This window comes from Lynx canadensis, chromosome A3, assembly GCF_007474595.2.
Source record: "Lynx canadensis isolate LIC74 chromosome A3, mLynCan4.pri.v2, whole genome shotgun sequence".
NCBI classification, from domain to species: domain Eukaryota; kingdom Metazoa; phylum Chordata; class Mammalia; order Carnivora; family Felidae; genus Lynx; species Lynx canadensis.
Window position 1 is genome coordinate 34,693,565 of NC_044305.1, and position 25,810 is coordinate 34,719,374.

At 41.5% G+C, this 25,810-nt stretch overlaps 1 protein-coding gene across 6 annotated transcripts in view; it reads left to right on the forward strand.

The window, feature by feature from the left end:
- Nucleotides 1–25,810, forward strand: part of PLCB4 (phospholipase C beta 4) — a 424,450-nt gene that overhangs the window by 121,901 nt on the left and 276,739 nt on the right. For all 6 annotated transcript variants that reach the window (XM_030310086.1, XM_030310087.1, XM_030310089.1 and 3 more), the window contains one exon: nt 9,635–9,711. The gene's annotated coding sequence lies outside the window, so the exon portion shown is untranslated. The remainder of the gene's footprint in view (nt 1–9,634; nt 9,712–25,810) is intronic.

The window sequence follows — 25,810 nt, forward strand, 5'->3', positions numbered from 1 at the left end:
CTATTTTACTTAAAAGTCGACACTTACAACATCCATTGTTGTAATTGCATTGTTAACTCTTTTGATTATACGATGAAAAAAATTAAGGTATTAACTTAAAATTGACTTTTAGTTGCATAGTTATTTCTAGGCTGTTCTAGAGGGATAGAAGTACAGATTTTTGAGAACCAATGTTATGGGTAATAGGACATCACTGAAACATTTTGAATAGGGGAACACCTGACAAGATTGATGGCTATGAAGAGGTATTCTTCTAAGTAGACGGTGGGGAGGGTGCATCTCAAAGGCTGGAGGTGATGAGAGACTAGGAGCAATAAAATAATGAGTAGGATTTAACATAATTTCAATGAGTGATGTACCATTTAGAATGTTTCTCACAGCAAAGAAACTACAGTTTGGCTCAAATAACAAAATAATTATGTTCCCTAACAAGAAATCTCAAGGTAGAGTGACATCTGTGTTGGTTAACTCCATGAATTACGGTTTCTATGTTATGCTTGTGTCAAAAAATGGCAAAGGTCTTAGGGGCCACCATGAATAGCTTAGACCAATCAAGACTTATATCTTAGACCTGGGGCTGGAGCACACCTTGCCCTGAAGCACATGGCCTTAGAAGGACAGTGTAGTTAAGTGAAAACCAAATTGAGGTTTGTGGCAGAAGAAAAAGAGGTAAAGAATTCAGGGGAAATCCCAACCTTTTTAATTTTGTTTTGTTTTGTTTTTTTATTTTTGAGACAGAGACAGAGCATGAGCAAGGGAGGGGCAGAGAGGAAGGGAGACACAGAATCCGAAGCAGGCTCTGGGCTCTGAGCTGTCAGCACAGAGCTTGACACGGGGCTCTAACTCACGAACTGTGAGATCATGACCTGAGCTGAAGTCAGATGCTTAACCCACTGAGCCACCCAGGCGCCCCCGGGGAAATCCCAATCTTGGGCACAGCAGAGAGTATAGAGAGTGGGCACCAGTACATGACCCAGGATTCGGAGTCCGTAGAATTTAGCTACTAACTGCATGTGGAATATAAATTGTTGGGATTAAGTTAGGCATGCCCTTTAGGTTTCTGACCTGGTCATCAGATAGATTATGGGTCCGTTTAATGATGAGAGTCAGAAGGGTGGGCAGATATGGTAGGCAGAGTAGTGCCCCCCACCAAGATGTCTGAGTCTTAATTTCTAGAATTTGTAAATTTTACCTTACTTAGCAAAAAGGGTGTTGCAGATGTGATCAAGGTTAAGGACCACCTTCATGGCTGGATTAGCCTGGATAATACAGGTGGTCACAATCTCATCATTAGTCCTTGAAAGCAGAGAACCTTAACTGATTGGTGTCAGAATAAGAACATGAATAAGAGCAAGAGAGTGAACTGGAATGTTAGAAGACATGGCAGGAGAAATCCAAAGTATGAAAGGAACTTGGACTTGATTTAGGATTGCTGGCTTTGAAGATGGAGGAAGGGAGCCAGGAACCAAGAAATGTGCATGGCCTCTAGTTGCTGGGAATAGTAAGGAAACAGATTTTTCCCCTAGACCCTCCAGAAAGGAACACAGCCCTGTGGGCACCTTGATTTTAGCTCAGTGAGGCCTCTGTGACACTTCTGGCTTTAAGATAACAGATTTGTGTTTTAAGCCACTAGGTTTGTGCTTTTCATTATGGGGGTAATAGAAAACAAATGCAGCTGGTTTGCCCAGGTTTTCCACTGAGGAATGCATATTTCTTCAGTGGATCCTGAATTAGATGTGCCAAAGGTTAGCAGTCTAGGGCTGTGGGCATCTAGTCTCTTGATGTGCATGCTTGCTTTAGCAAAGGAGAAAACAGAGTTATGAAAGAGCGCTTTATTTGAAGCTTTCTTGTTTTCAGTGTTCTATACTTTGTCATCTTCCTCGAAATTAGGATTTGGCATGGATAACCTCAGGTTCCCTTCACCTTGAAAATTATGAAGATCTTTGCCTTAGATAAAACAGAACACTTCCCTACCCAGTATAGTCTACTCTCTGTTGAACATGAGGAAAAGAGGGAGAAGTACATACAAGAATTATTGGGGAACATAGGAACATAACATTCATTATAAAATCTGAGTGCGGGCCTCCAGTGCCTTGTTTAGAAATGTAGTATTCCTAAATGTTAGACATTAATCAACATGGGCCCTGGAATTTTTGTGTTGAAATCACTCCTTTTACATCAAGGTAAGTGAAACATAAGGTTCTGAACAGAAACCTGTGTTGTCCTAACTGCTAAGGGGCCACATACCCACCATCATGAAAATCTGTGTGTTGGCATCATTGTGGATTATTCCATCACATGATCCGGGGGAGGTGTCGAAAGTGTTCCCCTTCACGAGCACTGGTATTCCTTGTTCAGAGATTTTCAATATCATAAGGAGAATCTACCACTTGACAGAGAACTGTTGCCTTATAAAGCTGATGCTATGGTCTGAATTCCCCAAGTGGGGCAATTTGTTAGGTATAGGATAGGATCAGATTGTAGAGGATAGCCGTGGGGAAGAATGCACACCAAAGTCCGTCCTTTAGGGCCACCCCTGGCCTTATCCCTGTTTAGCATGAGTACTGCTCTGACCGAAAATCCCATTCTGCACAAGGTTTTGAAAAGGTAGAATGTCTAATACAACTTCTGTCTTGAACACAGAGATGGACACTCTTGCTAGTCTGAGGGGTGGACTGCAGTCACTAGGGACGTGAGGGTCCTACTTCATTGTTGTCAACTCCCCTGGCTGAAGATCCCATTCATACCCATCCTCACCCATTCAAGGACTCCCAGATGCAGATTCTGCAGGGGGAAAAAGGGCCATAGATTTCCTAACAATTATCTCATTGACAGGGAGTCTGTAATGTGATTCCATCTGGATTAGCTTTTGCTCTTGTACCCTGGAAGACTTTGTTTAATAGTTATCTAAGCATTTGAGCAATAATTGAACAAATGTCTTTGAACTTGTCCAGACCTGGGCTTGCCAAATGCTGTGGTGAGACTTGAAGTGGTTAAGTCCACCATGAATGAACCCCTTAAGCTGCAAGGCCTGTATGTTTGTGCCTGATTGTGTTGCTGGGAAAAGTTCTTTGGAAATTATGACCTTGACCAGACTTTGAATAGCTGATCAACATGAGGCCATGAGAGGGGCACTTGGGTAGCTTAGTAGGTTAATTGCCTGATTCTTGGTTTTGGCTCCAGTCATGATCTCTTCATTTGTGAGATCGAGCCCCGAATTGGGCTCTGTGCTGACAGTGTGGAGCCTGCCTGAGATTCTCTCTCTCCTCCTCTCTCTGCCCCTCCCCTGTGTGTGTGTGTGTGTGTGTGTGTGTGCACACGTGCATGTGTTCACATGCTCTCTCAAAAGATGTGGCTGCAGGAGAAAGATCCACTTAATGTCTCTAAACAGACTTACAGTGTCATAGGGCATTGGTCATAGGGGACTCCGTGGTAAGCCTTGTCTTCTCTTGCTCTGCCAATCACTATTCAAGGTGTACCACCATCAAAAATGTATCCTTGAAGACTGTTTAGTAATATGTTTTCCCCTAAACTTTCTGGGTCTCTGTTTTAGTCATTTCTGGCTGTTTTAAAAAGATAGATTGGGTGGCTTAAACAACAAACATTTCATATCCTTCTGGAGTTTGGGAAGTCCAAGACCAAGGTGCTGGCAGGTTCAATGTCTGATAATGTTCCTTTTCCTGGTTTGTACATAGCCATCTTCTCTCTGTGTCTTCATATGGCCTCCCATATCATGTGGGGAGGAACAGATCTTGTGTTTCTTCTTTATAAGGTCACTAATCCCATTAGGAGGCCCTAGCCTCATGACCTAATCTAACCCTGACTCTCTCCCAAAAGTCCCACTTCGAAATACCATCACCTTGGGGACTAGGACTTCAGCATATGAATTGTAGGGAACACAAACATTCAGTCTATAACCATCTCAGTAGAACAAGAAAATGAGACAGATTGTTCTGTAATTTTTTTTAAGCATAACACTAATACACTATCCGAAAAGGATAGCCATTTTGGGGGGTTTTTGTTGCTATAGGAAGGAGGTTAATATTAATAGTAGTGGGACTTGGGAATTACTTTCAGATCTTGAGCCCATATCCTGAAGTGATTTTGAAGAAAAGAAAAGCAGAATAAGTCACTGATTTTTTTTTTTATTAAAAAAATTTTTTTTAATGTTTATTTATTTTTGAGATAGAGACAGAGCATGAATGGGGGAGGGTCAGAGAGAGAAGGAGACACAGAATCTGAAACAGGCTCCAGGCTCTGAGCTGTCAGCACAGAGCCCGACACGGGGCTCGAACTCACAGGGCTTGAGACCGTGACCTGAGCCGAAGTCGGAGGCTCAACCGACTGAGCCAACCAGGTGCCCCCCCCGCTTTTTTTTAAGAACAGTCCTGAAAATGGTGAGGGGCATGTGTGGGGTGCCTTTGTTTTGTTCTTTTTTCATAGCATCTCCCTTCTAGCCTGGCCCAGGGTAAATGTTCAACAAACACATTTTGTTTGAATGAATCGATCAAGTGGGAGTGGTTTACAGCAATAACTGGTCGAAGAGCTATTTCTTTAAATGCCATTCAGCTTTGGGCACCATGCTTGGAGCTCACTGCATGAAAGTAATGGGTTAAAGGTTCTTTCTCTTCCTTCTGATATCAGTCACTTGGGACTCTAACAGTTAAGAAACTCTTTAAAGCTGGCTGGTCTGGAAACAACATTAGGTCGTGCAGAAGTACTTAAGGGAGGCTTGTTTTTCCTTTTTTGTCTAAAAGTGAAGGCTGGTGGGAACTTAGTCATCCATGAGTCTACCCTCAGATTGTACCTCTGCACCCCGTGGGTTATTACAGAAGATGTGTTTGTGGTATTTATTGAGTACATACTTGGGCGGTTTACCGACTTGACTCTAATAACCAGTGACAGGAAGCTTCTGGTTGAGGTTGAGATGAACAGACAATGGAGTTGGCCTGTCATACCCCATGAAATGAGGTTTTCAGGGACTGGGACTGGGGTTTTCAGTTTTCAAAGCAGGACCAGTTGGTCACCTGGGACTGAAATCGCTGCCCTTTGCTGGCAGGCCATAAGGGGCTGACCTGTGTACTTCTTCCCACCCTGCCATCTCCCCTGAGTCCTGTCTCTGCTCTGAGGCATGGTTGGGGGGAACAGTTTGAGGGTACATGTGAAGGGAAAGAAAAATGGGACTCAATTTGAGTCACATGTAATTGCTCATTTCAAATTGTATTAATAAGGAAGAGTATGTTTACTGAGACTTGAAGCTTTCACTCCGTGGGGACATCAGAACCCATCACCTCATTCCTCAGGGGCCAGGGAGTCAAACTGCTTCTCTGCCTCACAGCAAAACCAAGATGAATCTGTGTGTCTATTAAACTGCAGTGAGAATAGGGTTCAGAACCCCTCCAGCCCCTGGAGGTTGTTGTTCAAACACAGGTGGTTTCTGCTTGCCAGTCTAAGTACCTCTTACAGCACAGTGAGGCTGGGGACTCACCCATTCCATGAAAATATGTTATTTGTGCCTTGACCAGGATGCCCCTGAGTTTGATGGGGTGACTCCAGATTAACTCATGGAGCCCATCTCTGACGATGCAGTGGCAGGAAGTTTTCTTGGCCACATTTCTTTCCTTCAGTTAGTGCTGTGAGGGATAGAATAATGAAGGGACTGGTGGGGCCCCTCCAGAATAAGATCAGGGAGGCAACTCTAAAATAAGGTAGAGTAGGTAGCATGGGCTGTGATATCCCAGAGGAGGTAGAAATTTTTTCCCATGACCACAGGTAAGGTAAGAGAAAGCTCTTCCAGATTTTTTTTCTGATGTGTGTGTGTGTGTGTATTTTTTTTTTTTTTTTTGAGAGAGAGAGTGCAAGCTGGGGAGGGGCAGAGAGAGAGAGAAAGGGAGACACAGAATCTGAAGCAGGCTCCAGGCTTTGAGCTGTCAGCACAGAGCCTGACACGGGGCTCAAACTCATGAACTGTGAGATCATGACCTGAGCTGAAGTCAGATTCTTAACCAACTGAGCCACCCAGGTGCCCTTCTGCCAGATTTTTAAAGTTAAGTTTTGGAGCAGTAGCAAAAGGGACCATCAAACTGGAGATACTTATTTTGATAAGAATGCTGGTCTAGTCTAAATGATTATTTTTAAGCTTTCTTGTTTGTAATTGCAATTGGAGAGTGATGAATAATGTTTGAAATGTTTTCTATGGTTTTTGGAAATACTATATGTAAATGTTTAAAGTTGTATGCAAATTAGGGAAAATGGAATCTCACTTTCTTGTTCATGTGCACTTTTGAGAAACATTATCTTAATTTTGAATTGGACATCTTGATCTATCACTGGTGAGTCTTAGGCTGAGCCACATGAAATTGATATTTTTGTTGATCAAAATGACTGAGTAATAATTTCATATGACTCATCCTAATATATTTATGCCTTTGGTCTTTCTAGATACGTGTAGATTAATCTATGAAGCTATTACTCTGTAGCGAATGTATTAATAAACCAAACAGTCTGCTTCGATCCCTCCCTGCTCTGTAATTTTTGCCCATTCAGATTTTTCTTTTCCTGGGTTTTAAAAGGGACAAAGTTAATTTCAAACCTCTGATGCAGCTGGAATGTACTAGAAGATGGGAACTTTGAACGAAGGGATGACATTGATGGTAGAAGGCATCCTTTTCCACACCATGACTCAAACTCCCAACATCTACTGTGAGGATTTTGAGGGCAGTCCTTGGTCATGGATGTTCACATTGATACTGCAGCAATGGGCAAAAAATGGAAAAGGGATCAGACTTCTTTATTTCAGTTCAGTCTTTCCTATTTGGGTATATTGCCTTATTTGGCTCAGAATGAGCCTCAAGGGGTGTGTGTGTGTGTGTGTGTGTGTGTGTGTGTGTGTGTGAGAGAGAGAGAGAGAGAGAGAGAGAGAGAGAGAGAGAGAGAGATGCTTTCTTCACCTTAGAAAGCACTTCCTTTGAAGTTCTAGGTGAAACACTCCCGGTGTGGTGGATACCATGTCGTGATGTCCTTGATGAATGTGCTGTGTTTGGGAAGCCATCCGTAGTTTTAATTCTAAAAATAATTCAGATTGGTGACCTTACTAGGATTGTGGGTTTTGTGTTGTTTTGAAATTTAGTATCAAAAGAAAGCATTTGAGGGTTATCCTGTTTCAAAAAAAACATTGCCATCATGGACTGCTTTATGGGCTGTAAGGCACTTTTCTGAATTATTGCATACACATGACACATGCTTGTATGTGCTTGCCTTTATTAGCAGAAACAGTACCTTGGTGGTCACATGTGTTAATTTATGTAATGCTTACTCTAGTACAGACCACTTTCGTTTTTCTGTTGGAACAGAGCCATATGTAGGTGAAACTTGCTGACCATAAATACTTTGCTTCTGTGACTACACACTTCCTGGACTGGAATCCCTTATTAAATAAATAGCAGGTCCTAAATGGAAACCTAGAGTTTGAATGGCAACCTTGTCAAGAGATTTTGGGGGTATTTATGCTGAAATTTAACAAGGGCGTGTTACTCAGTCTTGCTCCTAGAATCATCCTTCACTCCTTCCTTTCTCTAATCCACATGTAGTATGTTGTATGTTGTTGAATGCTGTCTGCTTTACCTTCCAAATGTACCTTTTTTTTTTAATACCATTTCCATTGCTGTCACCCTCGTCTGGGCCTTATTCTCCTTCACCTGGATGACTGGCCTCTCTTCTTCCAGGCTCACTTCCTGCATCCCCACTCCTGCTGATCTGTTCTCACCTTAGCCAGAGTGACCTGTTAAGTATATGTCAGACCCAGTCCCCCTCTTCCTAGCATCCTCCAGTGAGTCTTCCTCTTATTCCTAGTACAAGTCAGGATCTTGACCATGGCCTCCTAGGCCTGCATGGTCTGACCTCTTGTCATCACCATTACCTCATCCCTAGCACCCTCAGCTCAGCCACACTGGCCTCCAGGCTGTTCCTTGAACACACAGACATGCCCTCATCGGAGGGTCTTTGTGTTGGCTGCTACTCTGTCACTAATGGGCTTCCTTCCCCTCTCATCTCCTTCGCTAATTCCTTCACCTCCTTCAAGTCTACGTACCTTCTTATTTTTTCTTAATTTATTTTTTAATGTTTATTTTTGAGAGAGAGCATGAGCGGGGGAGGGGCAGAGAGAGAGGGAGACGCAGAATCCGAAGCAGGCTCCAGGCTCCGAGCTGTCAGCACAGAGCCTGAAGTGGGGCTCAAACCGAGGATCCATGAGATCATGACCTGAGCTAAAGTCAGCGACTTAACCGACTAAGCCACCCAGGCACCCCTATGTACCTTCTTATTAACCTCCATCCTGTTCTCTACCTTTCTTTCTTCCATAGCACTTTGCATTTTTCAGATTGCATAATTTAACTATTTATTGGGTTTAGTGTTTACTTTCTCTCCCTTCTCTAGAACGTATGTGCCCCCCTGGGGGCAGATTTTGTTCAGTGAAGTGGCCTTAGGATCTTGATAGCTCAGCCTGACCCCCACCAGAGGTTCAGTAAATATCTGTCAAATAAATGAATGCTCGCACAGGGTGATGGATGGGCCCTTCTCATCCCTTCACTATTACTTCTTTTTAAAAATCCGATTTAACAGATCTTAAAGCCATTTCATATTGTTTTGGCTTCAGACTTCATATTTTACATATCCAGTAATGAGATGGGTCAAAAGAAAGTTAAAAAAAAAATAGTATTTGTTCTAACCCATTCTTGATTACTCTGTTAATGAGAGATTAGCCTCTGCCAACACAATCTAGGAACTTCCATTTGGTTTTTAGAGGTTTTGATTGGGGTGAGGCTCTTTTCGGGAAGGGACTGTTCTAACATCTGTGGAAAATAATCCCACACCTTTGATTCTACTTCTCTGAAACCAACTGATAAACCAAATAAAAACGTTGGACATTGTTATTTTATAAAATGGCTTGAATAGTCCCTGAGGTCATGGTGTCATTTGAACTCACTTTCTCCCCTTCCTATTTGTGCCTCCTGGGTGTGGGAAGACTTGGGTGGTTTAATAGCTGCTTCTCTCCCGCTTTCCGTGGGATGGTCCAGGCCCTCTTTGCACAGACCCGCTGTCTTTTCTCTCTGCCAGGTTCCTTCTACGTCCAGCTAGGAGTATTTAGTTATCTTCAGCTTCCTTTACCAACCCACATATGTAGGTCAGTTCCTTCCCTTCCAGCTAGGCTGCCTCCTGGGAAGGTATAGGGAAACCCAGGAAATGAAGCCATCACAGCTGCCTCTGAGCTTGCTGTTTTAGCCATCTGCTGGTCCTTTCAAAGTGGACGGGAGCCACTTGCCCCCAGGTCTTCAGCCTTCTGTGCTCTGGCCTCAGTGACCCTTTACTTCCTGCCACTTCCTTACAGGTGGCCTGTGTTCCCACCAAATGGGAAACTTGCCACTTCAAAGACACAGGCATGCCTGTGTGGGTGTGCTCACCCTCCAGGAAACATCAGGGCCACCTTCCACTCCACACGTTCCTTGCTTCCCGCCCACCCCCTCTCTGGAGGACCCCATTACATTTTGTGTTTCTCTAATAACGCCCAAAGTAGCAGCCTACTGTGGTCATGGTGTGCTTCAGTCCACCAACACAACTGTCTTAACTTCCATTCCAGACTGGAGACCCTCTGAGGGCAAGGACTGTGTGTGCTCGATTCTGTCTGGCCCCATGTGTAATGCCTTGCTGTATTTGGTAAGTACTTCATGGAATCTTGGAATGTTACTGATTGGAGATAGTATACTGAACATGAAAACATTGTTCAGGCTGGGATTTCTGGAACTGTCCTGATGTATAAATTTTCGGTCCCTTTATCTTCCATAAATATAATTGTATTTTTCCAACAACATGCACTGATGTTTAATTTGGAGAACTACAGTTGCCATAGACCCCAACTAGCAATTTAATCCTTCATATCTGTCTATTGTGGTTGAAGGAAGTTTCAAGGTGGATGAGCTAGGCTCCCTTTATTACCTTCTGTGCCTTTGTCATGATAGCATTAGGGAGTCCTTTTGGGAATTATTCTTAAAGCTCTGTTTTCATACAAAATGGGTTATGAATACAGCCTTGGTAATAAATCTAAATACATACTTTTCCCCACTCAGACTAGAAGCTACCTCTCAGCCAAGATGCAGTACCTCTACTGGGTAATATCCATACATCCAGTCATTCATTTCAGCAAATATTTGAGTGCCTACTATGTGCCAAGTACCTAATATGGATAAATCAGTCAAAAGTTCCCACCTTCAAGAAGCTTGCACTCCAGGAGGTAGAAGGTGGCAAAAAAAACCCCGAAGTACAGTGACAGGTGTGCTGGATAGTATGTGCTGTGGAGAAGAGGGGGAGGACAGTGCTGAGCAGGAGTGAGGGGAGCTGCAAATTAAAACAAGATGATTGGCGGAGGCCTGAAGGCAGTAGAATAATGAGCCCTGAGGATATCTATAGGAAGAACATTCTAGGCAGAGGGAACAGTGGCTGTGTGTGGGAGTGGCTCATCTAGTGCAGGAATGACAAGGATACAGCTCTGTGGTAGGGGGTGTGGGGGAAGGGGACTACCTGTATTGGTGCAGGTGGAGGGAATTGAGACCACTTCAGTGCCCTGTTTGTCCACTTCACTACTGACATTCTGAGCTGGACAATTCATTGTGGGTGCTGTCCTGTGCACTGCAGACTGTTCAACAGCATCCCTGGACTCGACCTGTTAGATTCTAGTGGCGTACCCCCGCCCTCCAAGGGTGATAACTAAAAAGGTCTCCAGACGTTGTCAAATGTCCTCTGAGGTGCAAAGTCACACCTGAGTTAAGAACCAATGCTTTAGACCAAAGTAAGGAACTTAGTTATTTGGAAGAGTTCTTTTGTTTTACTTATTTTTGAAAGCTTATTTATTTTTGGGAGAGAGGGAGCAGGGGAGGGACAGAGAGAGGGCATCCCAAGCAGGGTCCATGCTGATAGCACAGAGCCTGATGTGGAGCTCGAACCTACGAACTGCGAGATCATGACCTGAGCCAAAATCAGGAGTTGGGTGCTTAACTGACTGAACCACCCAGGCGCCCCAGTTCTTTATCTTAACAAGACTTTTCTGGTTGCCATGATGAGAATAAATGGATTAGGGACACAGCCAGGAAGGGGGAAACAGGGGAGGAAATTCGCAAAAGTCCAGGAGGGAGGTGAGCACACCTAGAACCAAGACTAAGGTGGGCTAGGGTTGGTGAGGAGTGATCAGATTTGGGATATTTTGAATGAAGAGCCATCTGGATTTGTGACAGACTGGATATCAGGTGTCAAAGAGGAGTCAAAATTAGCTACAAGGATGTGGGCCTGAGCACAGAGCTTGCATATGAGACCCTGGTTTCTGGGGGATATCTTGAGTTTGGTTTGAACATAAGGCATTTGAGAACATTGATCATCCTGATTTCTCCCTCACAAATACCCCTGGGACATGGGTATTCGCTCCTTTTACAGTAAAAGGACGCTGAAATACACAAAGGTTATTGTTGACTATACAAAGTCACATAATCTCTATAGAACAAGAGAATTTTAATCCTGAAATGTCTACTTACCCCATAGCTCCTTGATACACTTTAAAGTGCTTCTTTATGGTTCCAGAAGTCCCCAATATGAAATCATAATATCGTATACCCCATAGAAAGTAACTCAGCAATTGTTCATGGAATGAAGTTGTGCTTAAATGCTAACATTTCAAATGGAGACCACCATTTCTTTTGCATTTTGTACAGGCAGGATTGAAAGCAAACTTTAGAAATGATTTTGTGTAGTAAAAACAAGCCACCTGGCATATTAGGAAATAGGGTTTGTGGGTTAATTGGCTCTAAGTCACCATTTCTCAGTTTATCCTGTTGAGCCCTATCAGTTAGTTTCCTGGCCCATCAAGGGTCTTGTGGTCATTTGTGTTTGGCAGCATGTCCTGGGTCCTTCTTTTGGTGATCTACAGTGCACATTAGGGGACTGCTTTTCTTCCTCCCCTAAGATGTATTAAGCATCTCCTAGGCCCAGGTGCTGTTACACCATTTTTCTACCTTGGACGTATTTCTACAGGTCTGCCCTAATCATGGCTCTGTCCCAGCATCACCTCAATCTGTATGTTCTCTCAAATAGACACATCCCTGGAGCTTAGGTATGGTACTAGCAGGCTGTTTAAACCCCTTTAATTTTTCTACCAAACTCTTCTGACCTGTTAGCTATGTGCCCATCAGACCCCCGAGTGATGAACCTGAATGGATTTCTTGAACTAGATTCTGAGGTCTTTTGCATCCTCTGGCATCTAAAAGAAGGTTCTTTTTCTCTTTAGTTATATATTGTGCATTTAAACTATGGGACCCAACAGGGTAATTGCAACACTGGAGTTGTCAGAAGTTTGAATCATGGAGCAGGCGGTGGGGAGCTGTGCGCCATGATTGATTCCTTGGGTGTTTGTAAAGTCTTGGAGGTGATATGAACTGAACTGCTTTAAGAGGTGCCCCCAGGCCTCTCTGCTATAATAAGTTATGTAGTCTTGTGGTGGCTTAACCTAAAACAAGCTGCTGCTGTTTCTCTTTTCTTTGAGAATCATCACTGCCAAGGGAGCAGTGTTAGGGGGTGTCTGATAGTTTATCTTTGATGAGTTCTTGGTAGGGCCAACTTCATGGGCATAGGACCTGTGCAGTTATACAGAGCCCAGACTCAGAAAGGCTCTGTGTTTGGTTTAACACTCTCTTGTCACCATCTTGAAATTCCTACTAACAAAGGGCATCATGTTTTCCTTTGGCAGTGGGTCCTGCAAATTATGCAGCTGGTCCTGATCCTAAGAGCTAGCCCCAGTTCTTGACTTCAGAGCTTCCAGGGCTCACAGAGGTGTAAGGATTTTGCATCTGGAGGGCATTTAAGACTGACTTTCAGTGCTAATCTGCTGCTTTTTACACACTATAGTTTAGGGTTCAAGAGTTGCCATATCCATTAACTTTGGAGAAAGAACATCTTTCTAGATGGTGGACCTATTCAGAGGAATGGCTGTCATACATGGCACTGGTGTTCAAAAGGAAGCTATGTGGATCCTATGCCGTTCTCAGAGTCAATGTTCTGGCTGAAACAAGGGCTAATCATCTGTATATAAAATCAGCTTTTTAGATGGGACACAGGATGCTTCCTGATCAGCAGCATCACCAAGGTAAAAGTTACCCATGGCAGTTCATTCATTCCATAAATATTTATGAAGCACCTATTGTGTGCTGGGCACTGTGCTAGCAGGAGGGGATGGGTGGGATCTTGAATTTGAGTTCCCTCCAAGGCTAATCCTGTGACAAAACATTTGAGTGCAAGTCATTTATTGGAAAAGTGATCCCAGGAAATTCTGGCTGGAGAGTGAGGTGAGACAAAGAAATGAAGGGATTCAATAAAGGGTGTGTTATCAGGTTGGTTATCTCTGTGGGCAACTGGGACACAATCCTGGAAGATTGTGAAGAACAGGCCTTGGAATTGTCCCATAGAAGGACTTGGAGGTTGGGTATTTACCCACTAACCGCCACTTGTCTTTGGCTGAGGGCTGCCCCCAAAGGCATTTTTGGCCTGCCTGTCTGTGCAAGGATGAACACAGCTCTTGGCCAAAGAAAGGTTTTAGGCAAAGGATCATAAGCACTTGGAGGAGGCAGCTGTGAGTGAGTACAAGATGGGTGGGTGCTGGGGGCGAGGGGGTAAAGCATGACAGAGGTGAGACTGCCATTTTGGATAGGTTTGTAGAGGAGGCCTTCCTGAAGAAGTGACATTTGACCAGAGACCTGAATGAACTTTAGGAGCCATGTGGATATCCTAGGCAGAGGGACTAGCAAGCATGAGGACCCTACGCAGCAGCGTATGAGGGGGGTTGAGGAAGAGTGTGGAAGCCATTTTGGATGGAGTGGGATAATCAAAGGGGAAGAGGGGTAGGAAGTGAGGTAAACAGGGTACCCAGGGACTTTGGGTTGTATTCAGATTATATTGGGAATCCATTGGAGAATTCTGAGCAGAGAAAGGACATGATCACATTTAAGTCTTAAAGAATGGTTATGCCTTCTGGGTAAAGAACAGACTGGGGAGGGGATGGGGAGAAGCAGGACGATGCTGCTGCTTGATTGGAATTCAGAGTTCAGGGGTCTAGAGTCTCTTGGGAGGACAGATGACTGTGGTCTATTAGGACAATGGCATATACATGTGGCCCAAGCAGCTGCATCCAGACTTACTTCCGTGTTCCTGCTGTAGGCCACAGCTCTGGATTTTTGTTGGCTCTGAGAAGCCCTGCCACTCTGCCCCTTTCATGGTCCTGGGTCTCCTTCTCACCTCAGTCTGCTCTGCCCTTTTCCAGCACTGCTGCCCTTAAGTGCTTCCCTGATATGCACTCTTGCCCTTGCTGTGCCCTGGCATACGGTTTCTACAGGATCTGAAGATCTTACCAGAGCATTTACGTTTGAGCTGCTTTTCTCACTTTTGTAATTCAGTGTATTGCAGCTGAGCTTTTGGGTTTTTGTTTGTAGCAAAAGGATTCATGCAACCAAATTCCTCACCTTCTTAAGGAAGGTTGGCTCTATTGGCTTGCTGCATCACACACTATGGATGCTCTGAGTTACCAACATCTGACTTAGGAGCAGCAGCAAAGGTGCTGCCATGGCTTTGCCACTCTGCCAACCTTGGCTCATCTTGAACACTTGGGCTGGGAAGGAGATAGTGCTCTTGCCTAGGCCATGGTAGAGCAGAGTTGTAGGAGACACCACCAGGGGAGGGGCTGGGAAGTTCCATAAACAGGGCTTGAGTGGCCATGCCAGGGATTCCTCAGGTGTGGTCCCCATCTTTGTGGAGTTCACACTCTGGACACCCTTCATGATGCTGCTCACTGAGGCCAGCTTGGTAGATCTGAAGGGCCCCACGGCCCATCATTCTGTTTCCTCTCCCCTATGGAGAGAGAAAGGAAGGGTGGGGGGCCAGTTGACCTGCTCATAGCAGCCATAACATGAGGTACTTTCCACTTAGTTTATCCAGGGTGATAAAATGGCAGCCGCTGGAAAGGAGGTGGTGGTTTTCAACAGGAAGCTCAAGAGACCAAAGAGAAAGTAGAACCAGAATATGTTTGGAATTTTTGGCCTTGTGCAATTTTTTTTCTTAAACAAAAAGGAATGGAGAATGTCTTTTTTTGTTTGTTTTTTCAAAAATGAGAGGCATCTATCAAGGAAAAACAGAATTCTAGGATCATAAGGAATACCTACTAGACAAGAGATGAAAATATATTGTGATTTTTGGGAGTTTGGTTTTCTGAAAACTTGGTAACTTTGAGATAGTATTTGACCATTTGGTTGCTGGGGTTCTTGATGATTTCTTAAATAATGTGGCTTCTTTTCATCTATGTCCTGGGTTTTTGCTGACATAGACCTTTAATCAGAATACTAAAATTTTCAAAAGCAAAATTATTTTTTTCTGTAAAGTGTGGAAAAAGTATCCTTAAGCATGAATTTTTTTTTTAAAATTTTATATTACTCTTATGTACATTCATTTTTAACTTGGTATTTCTTTGTGTTTTTAAACAGATAAGTGAAGACATAACTGCCTTTAGTAAGATTGTGAAGTAAAATGTAAATTTTCACATTAGAAAAAATGATTTTTACTCGTCTGCTGGAACAACAAGGTGAAGGGTGTTGGTCATGATAAAATGTTTGATAAAAGGACTCCAAAATCACTTGTCTCAATACCATACAGGCATTCTTATCAAAATATACATTATAAATGTACCCCTACTGCAAAACCACTGAAGGGTGAACTCAGGACGGTTTAGCTACATTTTTCTGTAAAACATGGTTTTGCATACCTTAAAATCTACATGTTTTCCCATTTCCTTCCATTCAAATCCATCATTGTTTAAAAAACTGAATCTCCCAAGTCATCCTGATGGAATTTGCAGTGTTCGTAGAAGGAAAATGTGTCAAAGGCTTGCGAATTATGAGACCACGTTTGCTGGCTTGTTTGGCAGTTATTCCATACGTTGTCCTCAAGTTCATTAGGAAAAATATTTTACTTGTTGGTGTCTCTCTGTGCACATATGGAGTGTAAACTTTGACTTTCAAGGGATGGCAGGATCCTAGGACCACAGAAAAGAAGTTGGGTTTCTCCCTGGGAGCTATTTTATTTTCAGTTCAGTTTTAGGTTCGAAAAACAGGTTGAAAACAAAACCCAGCAATTCCTAGCCTAATGAGAATTCAGTGGACAATTGCAATTTGTATCAACTGTCCAGTTATTTATAAAATCAGAAATCAGATTCTTTTCAGCGGTGTCTTGGACCGGGCTTCTCACACTTTAATATGGATACGAATCACCTGGCACTGTTAGACTACGGATCGTGCTTTTCATAAAGCTTCCAGATGGTGCTGATGCTGCTGGTCCGTGGGCATCCTTAGAGGAGCAGAGTCTTAGGACAACTTGATTTGGGACCCTTCTTGCTTGACTGTGGGGCCTGGCTCTACTTGGGGGAGGGCCTGACTGCTTTGGAAAAAAGATTTCAGAGGTAAGTCAGCCTGAAAAATTTTCCAGTGCAGAAAACCCTTTTCATACAGACATCACTGCGGAGTGCCTGTCTTCCCAGAAGCAGTTGAAATGGAGTGATGTGGTAAAGGGGGAAATGCTTGGTTTTTGTTTGTTTGTTTTTGGTTTTGGTTTTCTGTTTGAAGTCTGGTTTTGGAACCTCTAAACTGCTTCTCTGCCCAAACCCACAGTTATCCAGGGAGGGTTCCTCAAAGCTTGGAGGTCCCTGAAGTAACTGATTTGCATTTGCAGTAGAGGGCATCAATTGTTTATGACCTCAATTGGAAGCCCCTGAGACTTGATCAGGAATGCCAAAAGCAGAGGTTACCCTGTTGATCAGTGCGGGGCCCTTGATGTTAAGAAAAGTACTGGTTGAGATTACAGAGGAATTTCAGGTAGTAATTACAAAGGCAGCAGTCTCTTCTCCTTAGCAACCATCTAAGCAAAGGGAGCAGAAGCTTGGAATAGCAGCGGTCCCTACAGAGAAATCTGTGTGCAGACAGAATCAAAAGCAATTGGATCAAGTTTGCACTAATGACTTTGGGGACCAGAGTGCCCTGAGAATGGAAGAGGAGGGCCTTATTATCAGGGGTGACCTCAAATTTGCAATTACAATGACTGTTGAGCATATAAATGGACACCTGGGTGGGAGGATTGTGTAGTGTGGGTGGTACTCAGTGAATTTCTTTATCTTGGACTTTGGATGGAGAAAAGTTTTTCCTCTGCTTCTCACAAGCTCAGTAGTGACAGATGGTTCTTATTTTCTTGCTGGTTTCTGTTCCCAGAGGAATAAAGTGGGAATTGATGTTCAGAATTCAGCCTATATGAAGATTCTTGCATTAGGGTGGGCAATTTAGGAATACAGGACATTGATTGTGATTATTAAACCAAGACAAAGAAGGGCTGTAGAAGGTTGTGGACTGGTCCTGTGACCTTGAGCAGGCTGTTATCTTTCTAGCATTGTTTTACTGTAGTGAGGGTAATAATTCCTGCCCTCAGTGGGCTGGAGACCGTGTTCACAAAGTGTCTAGCAGCATATTTGTTATAGAGCTTTTCAGTAGGTGGAAGAGTTCTCTGAGGTACCTTAAGCTATAGCTTATGATTGCATTTCAGGATGAGAGCTTGAGTTCTGATTTGAATGTAAACTTGAGTTTCATCAATTGGGTATAGCAACAACTAACAGATGGTAGAGAATACAAGATGTCAAGAAAGTAAGATCTCCGAGTAGGAGGACAACCAATAAGTATTTTTCACAAATGTGACTAACTTCTGAGCCCTTTGCACATTGAGGTAACCAGTGAAATGCCTGGGGCTCTAATGATAAGAGGAGAGTTAAGTTCTGGTTATTCTAAGAACTTACAGAATCTTGGGTGCTTCGAGACCAAGGACTATATGAGTCTCTTCAATTCTTTCTCTTCCAGTCACCTCATAACAGAGTGACTGTGATTACCACTCAAAACCCATTGACTATGCATTGATCAATTCCAGATTCTCTCTAGGACCTGCTCTAGCATTTATGCTGTCTGGTGCAAGAGCCACTCATACATAGCATGTGGCTTTGAGCACTCAACATATGGCCAGTTCAAGCTGAGATGTGCTTGCAAGTATAAAATACACATTGGATTTCAAAGACTTAATATAGAAAAAGTAACAGTATATATAAAAGTATATTACTAATTTTTGTATGTGGAATACTTGTTAAAATATTTTGGGTACATTGGCTTAAAGAAAACATTAAAATTTGACCCGTGTTTACTTTTTTGTTTTTTTTTTTGTTTTTTTTTTTTGTTTTTTTTTTTGAGAGAGACAGAGTGCAAACAGGGAAGGGGCAGAGAAAGAGGGAGACACAGAATCTGAAGCAGGCTGCCAGGCTCTGAGCTGTCAGCACAGGGCTGGGCACGGGGCTTGCACCTGTGAACCATGAGATCATGACCTGAGCTGAAGTTGGATGTTTAATCGACTGAGCCACCCAGGTGCCCCTGTGTTTGCTTTTTGTTAACATGGCAACTAGGGGATTTAAAATCACACTTGTGCTCGCATTTTATTTCTGTTGGACAGTGCTAGTCTAGACTGCACTGAGACCTATATAGGAATTAACTGGAGAGGCTTACCTCCTCAAACTCCCATCTCAAAAAGTTAACAAAACAAAACTTTGTAGTGGCTTATGGGAGCTTCCTGATCTGAGTTCTCTTGTCCTTTCTCAGCAAAAGGAGCACTCTGATGGTGCAAGTTAATCATATTTCTGTGGCAAACACAGTAAGTCTTTCCAGATACAGTCTCAAAGTTTTTACATCATTTATATTCAGATTTTTCTTAATAGTGTTTTAAGTCCACATTTGACAGTTGTTCCCTAAGGGGCAGTGTTTATGTGAGAGTGTCTCTTTCTAAAACACATAGAAACAAATAGGGCAAAAGAATCTTTAAACAAGAAAAAAACTACACAGTGCACTTTTAGTCAACATTGACCTTATTGTAAAAATAGTAGAAGAAGGAAAATAAGGTAGTTTTGCATCAATTTAATGGTATCATAATTACTGCTTCTCTTTCTTTATAGAATGCAGGGAATCAGCAAAGAAAATGTATTCTTCCTGCTTCTGAGTTGTCAGGGAGTTATTGAAAGCGAACCACAATGCCATTTCTGCAGCAGAACGAATGTGAGAGGAGAATGGTAAATTAAATAAGGGCGAGATGATTTAGCCAGCTGCTTCAGTCTCCTGACTGATGGCTCATAAGATGCAAATACATGTAGGGCTTTGTGCTATTAAATAGAGTTATGGTTCTCAATTTGAAATGAATACGGTGATGTGGCTGAATAGCCATATTAATGGGATATTTTTGGTCACCCATTTGTCCTTCGATTATCTCGGCTCCAGAGATGGGAGTGATCAACACTGCGCTTTAATCACGGAGAGTGGAGGGATGGCCTGTCGATAAATTGGGATTGAAGAACGGCCCGTGAATTCTTTTACCATATCACTGTGTTCCCCAATTTTGATTTAACATACCATTTCTCTTTCTTGAAGGCCATCTATGGAAATAGAGGAATTTTTAAAACCTCATTCAACCCTTGATGAATCCTCAAAGTTGAGAGGGACATCCTGTGGCTGGTAATTATATGGGAGAGCTCTTAGTATTTCAAAGGTGTTTAGGTGTAGTTGGTCTATACTGTTTGTTGTATTGGGGGGGGGGCGAAACATACATTACCAGTGAGACCCTACTAATAAATTGTTACTAAATGTTTTTTCTTTTCTTTTTAACTTTTTTTTTTAATTTAAATTCCAGTTAGTTGGGGCACCTGGGTGGCTCAGTCTGTTAAGCATCTGACTCTTGATTTCAGCTTAGGTCATGAACTCACAGTTTGTGGGATCCAGCCCTGCATTGGGCTCAGTGCTGATAGCACAGAGCCTGCTTGGGATTCTGTCTTTCTCTCTCTCTCTTTCTCTCTCTTTCTCTTTCTCTCTCTCTCTCTCTCTGCCCCTTCCCTCCTTGTGTTCTCTCTCTCAGAATAAACAAACATAGAAAATAAATTCCAGTTAGTGAATGTAGTATAATATTAGTTTTAGGTGCACAATTTAATGATTCAAGTGTCACTAAATGGTGAAGTACTTTAACTTCCTTAAGAGATTCCAAAATAGTTTCTACTCTTTTTGTCTTTTAATGCTGGAGTTTCTGGATTATAACACCAAGTCACCTTGACAAAACCCCCAGAATCCTAACTAGGGAAATATACTGGGCCAGCCTTGGGAAAAGGATTGTAAAAATGGAGGAGTTTCTGTATTAGTCACTATCCTATGGTTTTCTCTAGGTAATGGTGGTAGAAAGTTTCATTCATTCAGTAAGCATTTATTAAACACTATAAGGCTTGTAAACACTATGTAAGATCAGAAGAATAACCCTAATGGACAGCATGGTGGGTACTTGGCTCCCCTTTGGCTTTTTCAGTGTCCCCTGTCCCCTGTCTCCTGAAGGACCAGGTTAGCATAGCACTTGACTGCTTCTCACCCTTGAATCTCAGGTGGTGGAGATCATGAAATCTAAGGGAAAGTTGTCCAATGCCATTCGTAACTTGTCTGTCTACTCCTTCAAAACCATGTTGAATTTCTTCAAAATCATTACTCCAAGTCTTGAAACATTAGGTTATCTTCATAACAAATGGTTTTAATCTTAACAGTATCCTTCACTTTCTGAGAGAAATGAAAATTTTCTTTTTTTAAAAAAAATTTTTTTAACGTTTATTTTTGAGAGAGAGAGACAGAGTGTGAGTGGGAGAGGGTCACAGAAAGGGAGACACAGAATCCGAAGCAGGCTCCAGGCTCTGAGCTGTCAGTGCAGTCCCTGATGCGGGGCTTGAACTCAGGTGAGATCAGACCTAAGCCGATGTCAGACATGTAACCGACTGAGCCACCCAGGTGCCCCAGAAATAAAAATTTTCTATTCTAAACTCCAGGTTATCCAGATTTTTATGAATTCAGTTGATGGATAGAGTATATGAAACTTCCGGAATTATGTTTTTAAAAATTTTTTTAATGTTTTTTTTTTTTATTTATTTTTGAGACAGAGACAGAGCATGAGCAGGGGAGGGGCAGAGAGAGAGGGAGACACAGAATCTGAAGCAGGCTCCAGGCTCTGAGCTGTTAGCACAGAGCCCAACACGGGGCTCGAACCCTTACACTGTGAGATCATGACCTGAACCGAAGTCGGATGCTCAACCTACTGAGCCACCCAGGCGCCCCTGGAATTATTATTTACTATTTTGAATTTTAGCTCTTCCTGCATGGCGGTTCATATGCCCCACTGCATTAATCCTCATCTATTTATATTTCAATCACCTTGTTCATCTGTTAATCTATTCATCTGCAAAATTCCTGCCAAACTCAGCTATAATAGCTGATATGCAATATATTACACAAGAGTCATTAAGGGCAAATGAAAAAGAATGGTATTCTGACTTTGATCTTTATCTGGAATTCTCCATGACTCTCCTGTAGTGTCTGATGGCAGCAAATGTTCCAAAAGTTAGCTGTTGGATAGTCTCAGCTTTTTATCTTCATTCTTGGCATTTTAAAAATTGGATGCCAGCTAGTCAGTACAGTTTACTGTGTTGCAGTTTCTTAAATATCATTGTTGAAATGAAACTATTCATTGTTTTCCAGACCAAGCAATTTTAACAGTTTTGATGCTAGCTTTCAACTTCCAAGTCATCTCCTGTTTTGTTTTGTTTTGTTTTGTTTTTACACTCTGCATGTAACCCAGCAGCCAATCCTATTGCCTCTACATTCAGAATATATACTGAATTGACAACTTTTCATAATGTCAGGTGTCACCAGCATTGACCAAGCCATGGTCCTCACTCCTCTCGACTTTTGTAGCAGGCTGTTAACTGGGTTCTCTGCTTCACCCTTGGCTTGCTACAGTCTTCCAAATAGCAAAGTATGGATCCTTTAAAACTTAAGTCAAACTATGTAACTCTGCTCCTTAAAACTCTATAATTGCTTCACATTTAATGGAGAATCAGATTCAATCCATATCTTTGAATGATCTGGCTCCCTTTTTCCGATTTCATTGCCTTCTAGTATCCCCTTGCTCACTCTGGTTTGCTCACACACATCAATCTTATAAAACACACACTCCCCTCAGGGCCTTTGCACCTGCTATCTTTTCTTACTGGTTTCCTCTTCTTCCAGTTCTTTACAAGGTTTACTCTGTTATTTCTCTCATTTCTTTGCTCAAATGCCACTTAAGAGCCCCTTCTGAAGTCCCTGTTTAAAAGAGAACACCCCCTGCCCTGCCCCGCTTGCTAGAAATGCAATAAATAGTTGTTGAATGGGTAAAGCAACTATTTTTCATGGAAGACATTTAATTTCCTGTTCCATTTATGGGAATAGATAAGGAATGTATAATATGATTCTTAGCAGAAGATGACACATAAATACTACAATAAAGTAAAAATAAGACATGGTAAAAATTCTAAACCATATATTTAGTTAATTTAAAGTACAAACTGTAACAGAACAAAGACTCAAATTTTTGAAAAATGGAGATCTTTTTTGGAACAGCCAACATTTGTAATGAGCTCATTAATTTATGCAAATGTGTAGTGTTGTTGGTATAATTTTAAGTATCCTTTTTCTAAATTAGTAAATACTCCTTTTGTGATCAAATTTAAACTATCCATGTACTTGACACAATACCCTTTTATATCTCTGTGTATATGGTACATATACAATTCTATATGACACATGTTTAATTGTCAGTAATTCATGATTTTTTACACTAATGAAAGTTATGAATTAGATTGTTATTTCCTATTGTTACTTGGGAATCTGTTATTTTTTAAGACTTTGTTTTTTTTAAGTAATCGCTACAGCCAACGTGGGGCTTGAATTTACAACCCCAAGATCATCAAGTCACATACTCTATCAACTGAGCCAGTGAGGTGTCCTGGGAATCTGTTATTATTGATGAATTATTATTTGTAGATATTAGATATACACATGCAAACTTATAGAAGGAACATTTCTTCTGTAATGAGAAGATCATCTTCATTTGTAACTGTGTGAATTTACTTAATTGTTTGGCTTGTTGTTTTAGTTCCAAAAGGAATGTTGTATATTACAGACTTAAAGGTAGAAATATATGGTACTGTGAAATCTGATCTTGAAGATTCACAATTTTAAAATCACAGTAAGCTCTCATGAACCACCTCCCCCTTAGAAAGGCTGAAATAATCAGACAAAAAATGGATAGTACCAAGTCGATGAGGATACAGAGCAATTGGAATTCTCCTACATACAGTGCTGGTAGGAATTTAGAATCATTCACCCACTTGGTGAGAAAAATTGGCCGTTTCTTACTCTGTTACACATATATTTAAATATGACCCAGCAATCCCACTCCCAAGTGAAATGAAAACTTTGTTCACACCAAAATTCGTATGCTAATATTTATGGTAGCTTTATTTGTAATTGTCAGAAACTAGAAACAGCCCAGACATGCTTCAGTTGGGGAATGAAAGAACAGACTGGTACATCCATACGATGAAATCCTACTCAGCAGTTAAGAGGAACAAGCTATCAATGGAAACCTCAACATCGATGGATCACAAAATGCATTATGCTATGTGAAAGGAGTCAGACTCAGAAGGCTACAGAATGTAGGATTCCATACACTAAAGGTGACATGAGAACAGAAAACAGATCCATGGTTTAGAGGAGGGGCTGACTACAAAGGGGCAACAGGAAAGAGTTTTGGGGGGTAACAGAACTGTTTTATGTCTTGATTGTGGGGTGGTCACGTGACTATGCATTTGTCAAAACTCCTAGATCTATACACCAGAACAAGGGAATTTTAATGTATGTGACTAATAAGGATTTTTAAAAACTTCTATTGAGGTATCATGGGCACACAACATTAGTTTCAGGTATATAAGGTAATTATTCAATATTCGTATATATTGCAAAACGATCACGATAAGTCAACATCTGTTACATAATTTTTTTCTTATGCGAACTTGTAAGATTTACTCTTAGCAACTTTCAAATATGTAATATAGTGTCAGCTATAGTCTCCGTGCTGTACATTATACTGTGACCTACTTATAATTGGAAGTTGGTACCTTTTGACTTCCTACACCCCTTCACCCATCCCTCATCCCTGCTTCTGGCAACCACCCATCTGTATCCATGAACTTAATTTTTTTTTATTTTTAGATTCCACCTAGAAGTAACATATTGTGGTATTTGTCTTTTTCTGACTTATTTAATATAGCATAATGCCTTCAGGGTCCATCCATGTTGTTGCAATTGGCAAGATTTCATTCTTTCTTGTGGCTGAATATTCTATTTTATATAAATACCACATTTTCTTTAGTCATCCCTGAATGGACACTTGTTTCTATAGCTTGGCTATTATAAATAATGATGCTATGAACATGGGAGCGTATATATCTTTTTGAGTTAGTGTTTTTATTTTCTTCAGATAAATACAAAGCAGTGGAATTGCTGGATCGTATAGTAGTTACATTTCTTTTTTTTTTTGAGGAGCCACCATACTGTTATCCGTAGTGGCTGTACTGATTTATATTCCCACCAACAGAGAATGTAATCTTAGAGTTGAGTAGGATATTAGTTGTGGGCTTGTTCATACATGGCCTTTATTATGTTGAGGTATGTTTCCTCTGCACTCACTTTGAGAGTTTTTCCTTCTTTTTTGTTCTTTGAGAGAGAGCGTGCATGAGCCAGGGTGGGGGTAAGGGGAGAAAGAGTGAGAATCTTAAGCAGTCTCCATGCCTGGCGTGGGGCTTGATCTCCCAACCCTGAGATCATGACCTGAGCCGAAATCAAGAGTTGGACACTTAACCAATTGAGCCACTGAGTTGCCCCAGAGAGTTTTTATCATAAATGGAAGTTATTTTTTGTCAAATGCTTTTTCTGCATCTATTGAGATCATCATAGGATTTATATCCTTCTTTCTGTTAACGTGGTATATCCTGTTGATGGACTTGTGGGTACTGAAGCATCCTTGCATACCTGGAATAAATCCTACTGGATTGTGGTGTATGATCCTTATAATTTATTGGTGAATTCAGTTTGCTAATATTTTGAGGATTTTGCATCTGTATTCATCAGGGCTAATGGTCTGTCATTTTCCTTTCTTATGGTGTCCATATCTGATTTTGCTGTCAGGGTAATGTGGGGCTTACAATGACTTCAGAAGTGTTCCTCTTTTATTTATTTTTTTTGGAAGACTTTGAGAAGGATTGGCATTTTTCTTTGAATATTAGGTAAATTCACCAATGAAGCTGTCTGGTTCTGGGCTTTTGTTTGTAGGGAGTTTTAACATTACTAGTTCAATTTCTTTACCAGTAATTGGTCTGTTCAGATTTTCTATTTCATCCTGATTCAATCTTGGTAGGTTGTATGCTTCTAGGAATGTACCCATTTATCCTAAGTTGTCCAGTTTGTTAGTGTATAATTGTTTGTAGTCACCTTTTATGGTCCATAATATGTATAGTATTAAGATAGTAGTAGTGTCTCCACTTTCATTTCTGATTTTATTTGAGTCCTCTATTTTTTCTTGGAGAGTCTAGCTAAAGGTTTATCAGTTTTGTCGATCTTTTCAAAGAATCAGCTCTTTTTTTTTTCTGGTCTTTTCTATTGTCTTTTTAGTCTCTGTTTCATTTATTTCTGTGCTGATAGTTTTTTTTTTCCTTCTAATTTTGAGGGTTTTTTGTGTTTTTGTTTTGTTTTTATTTATTTTT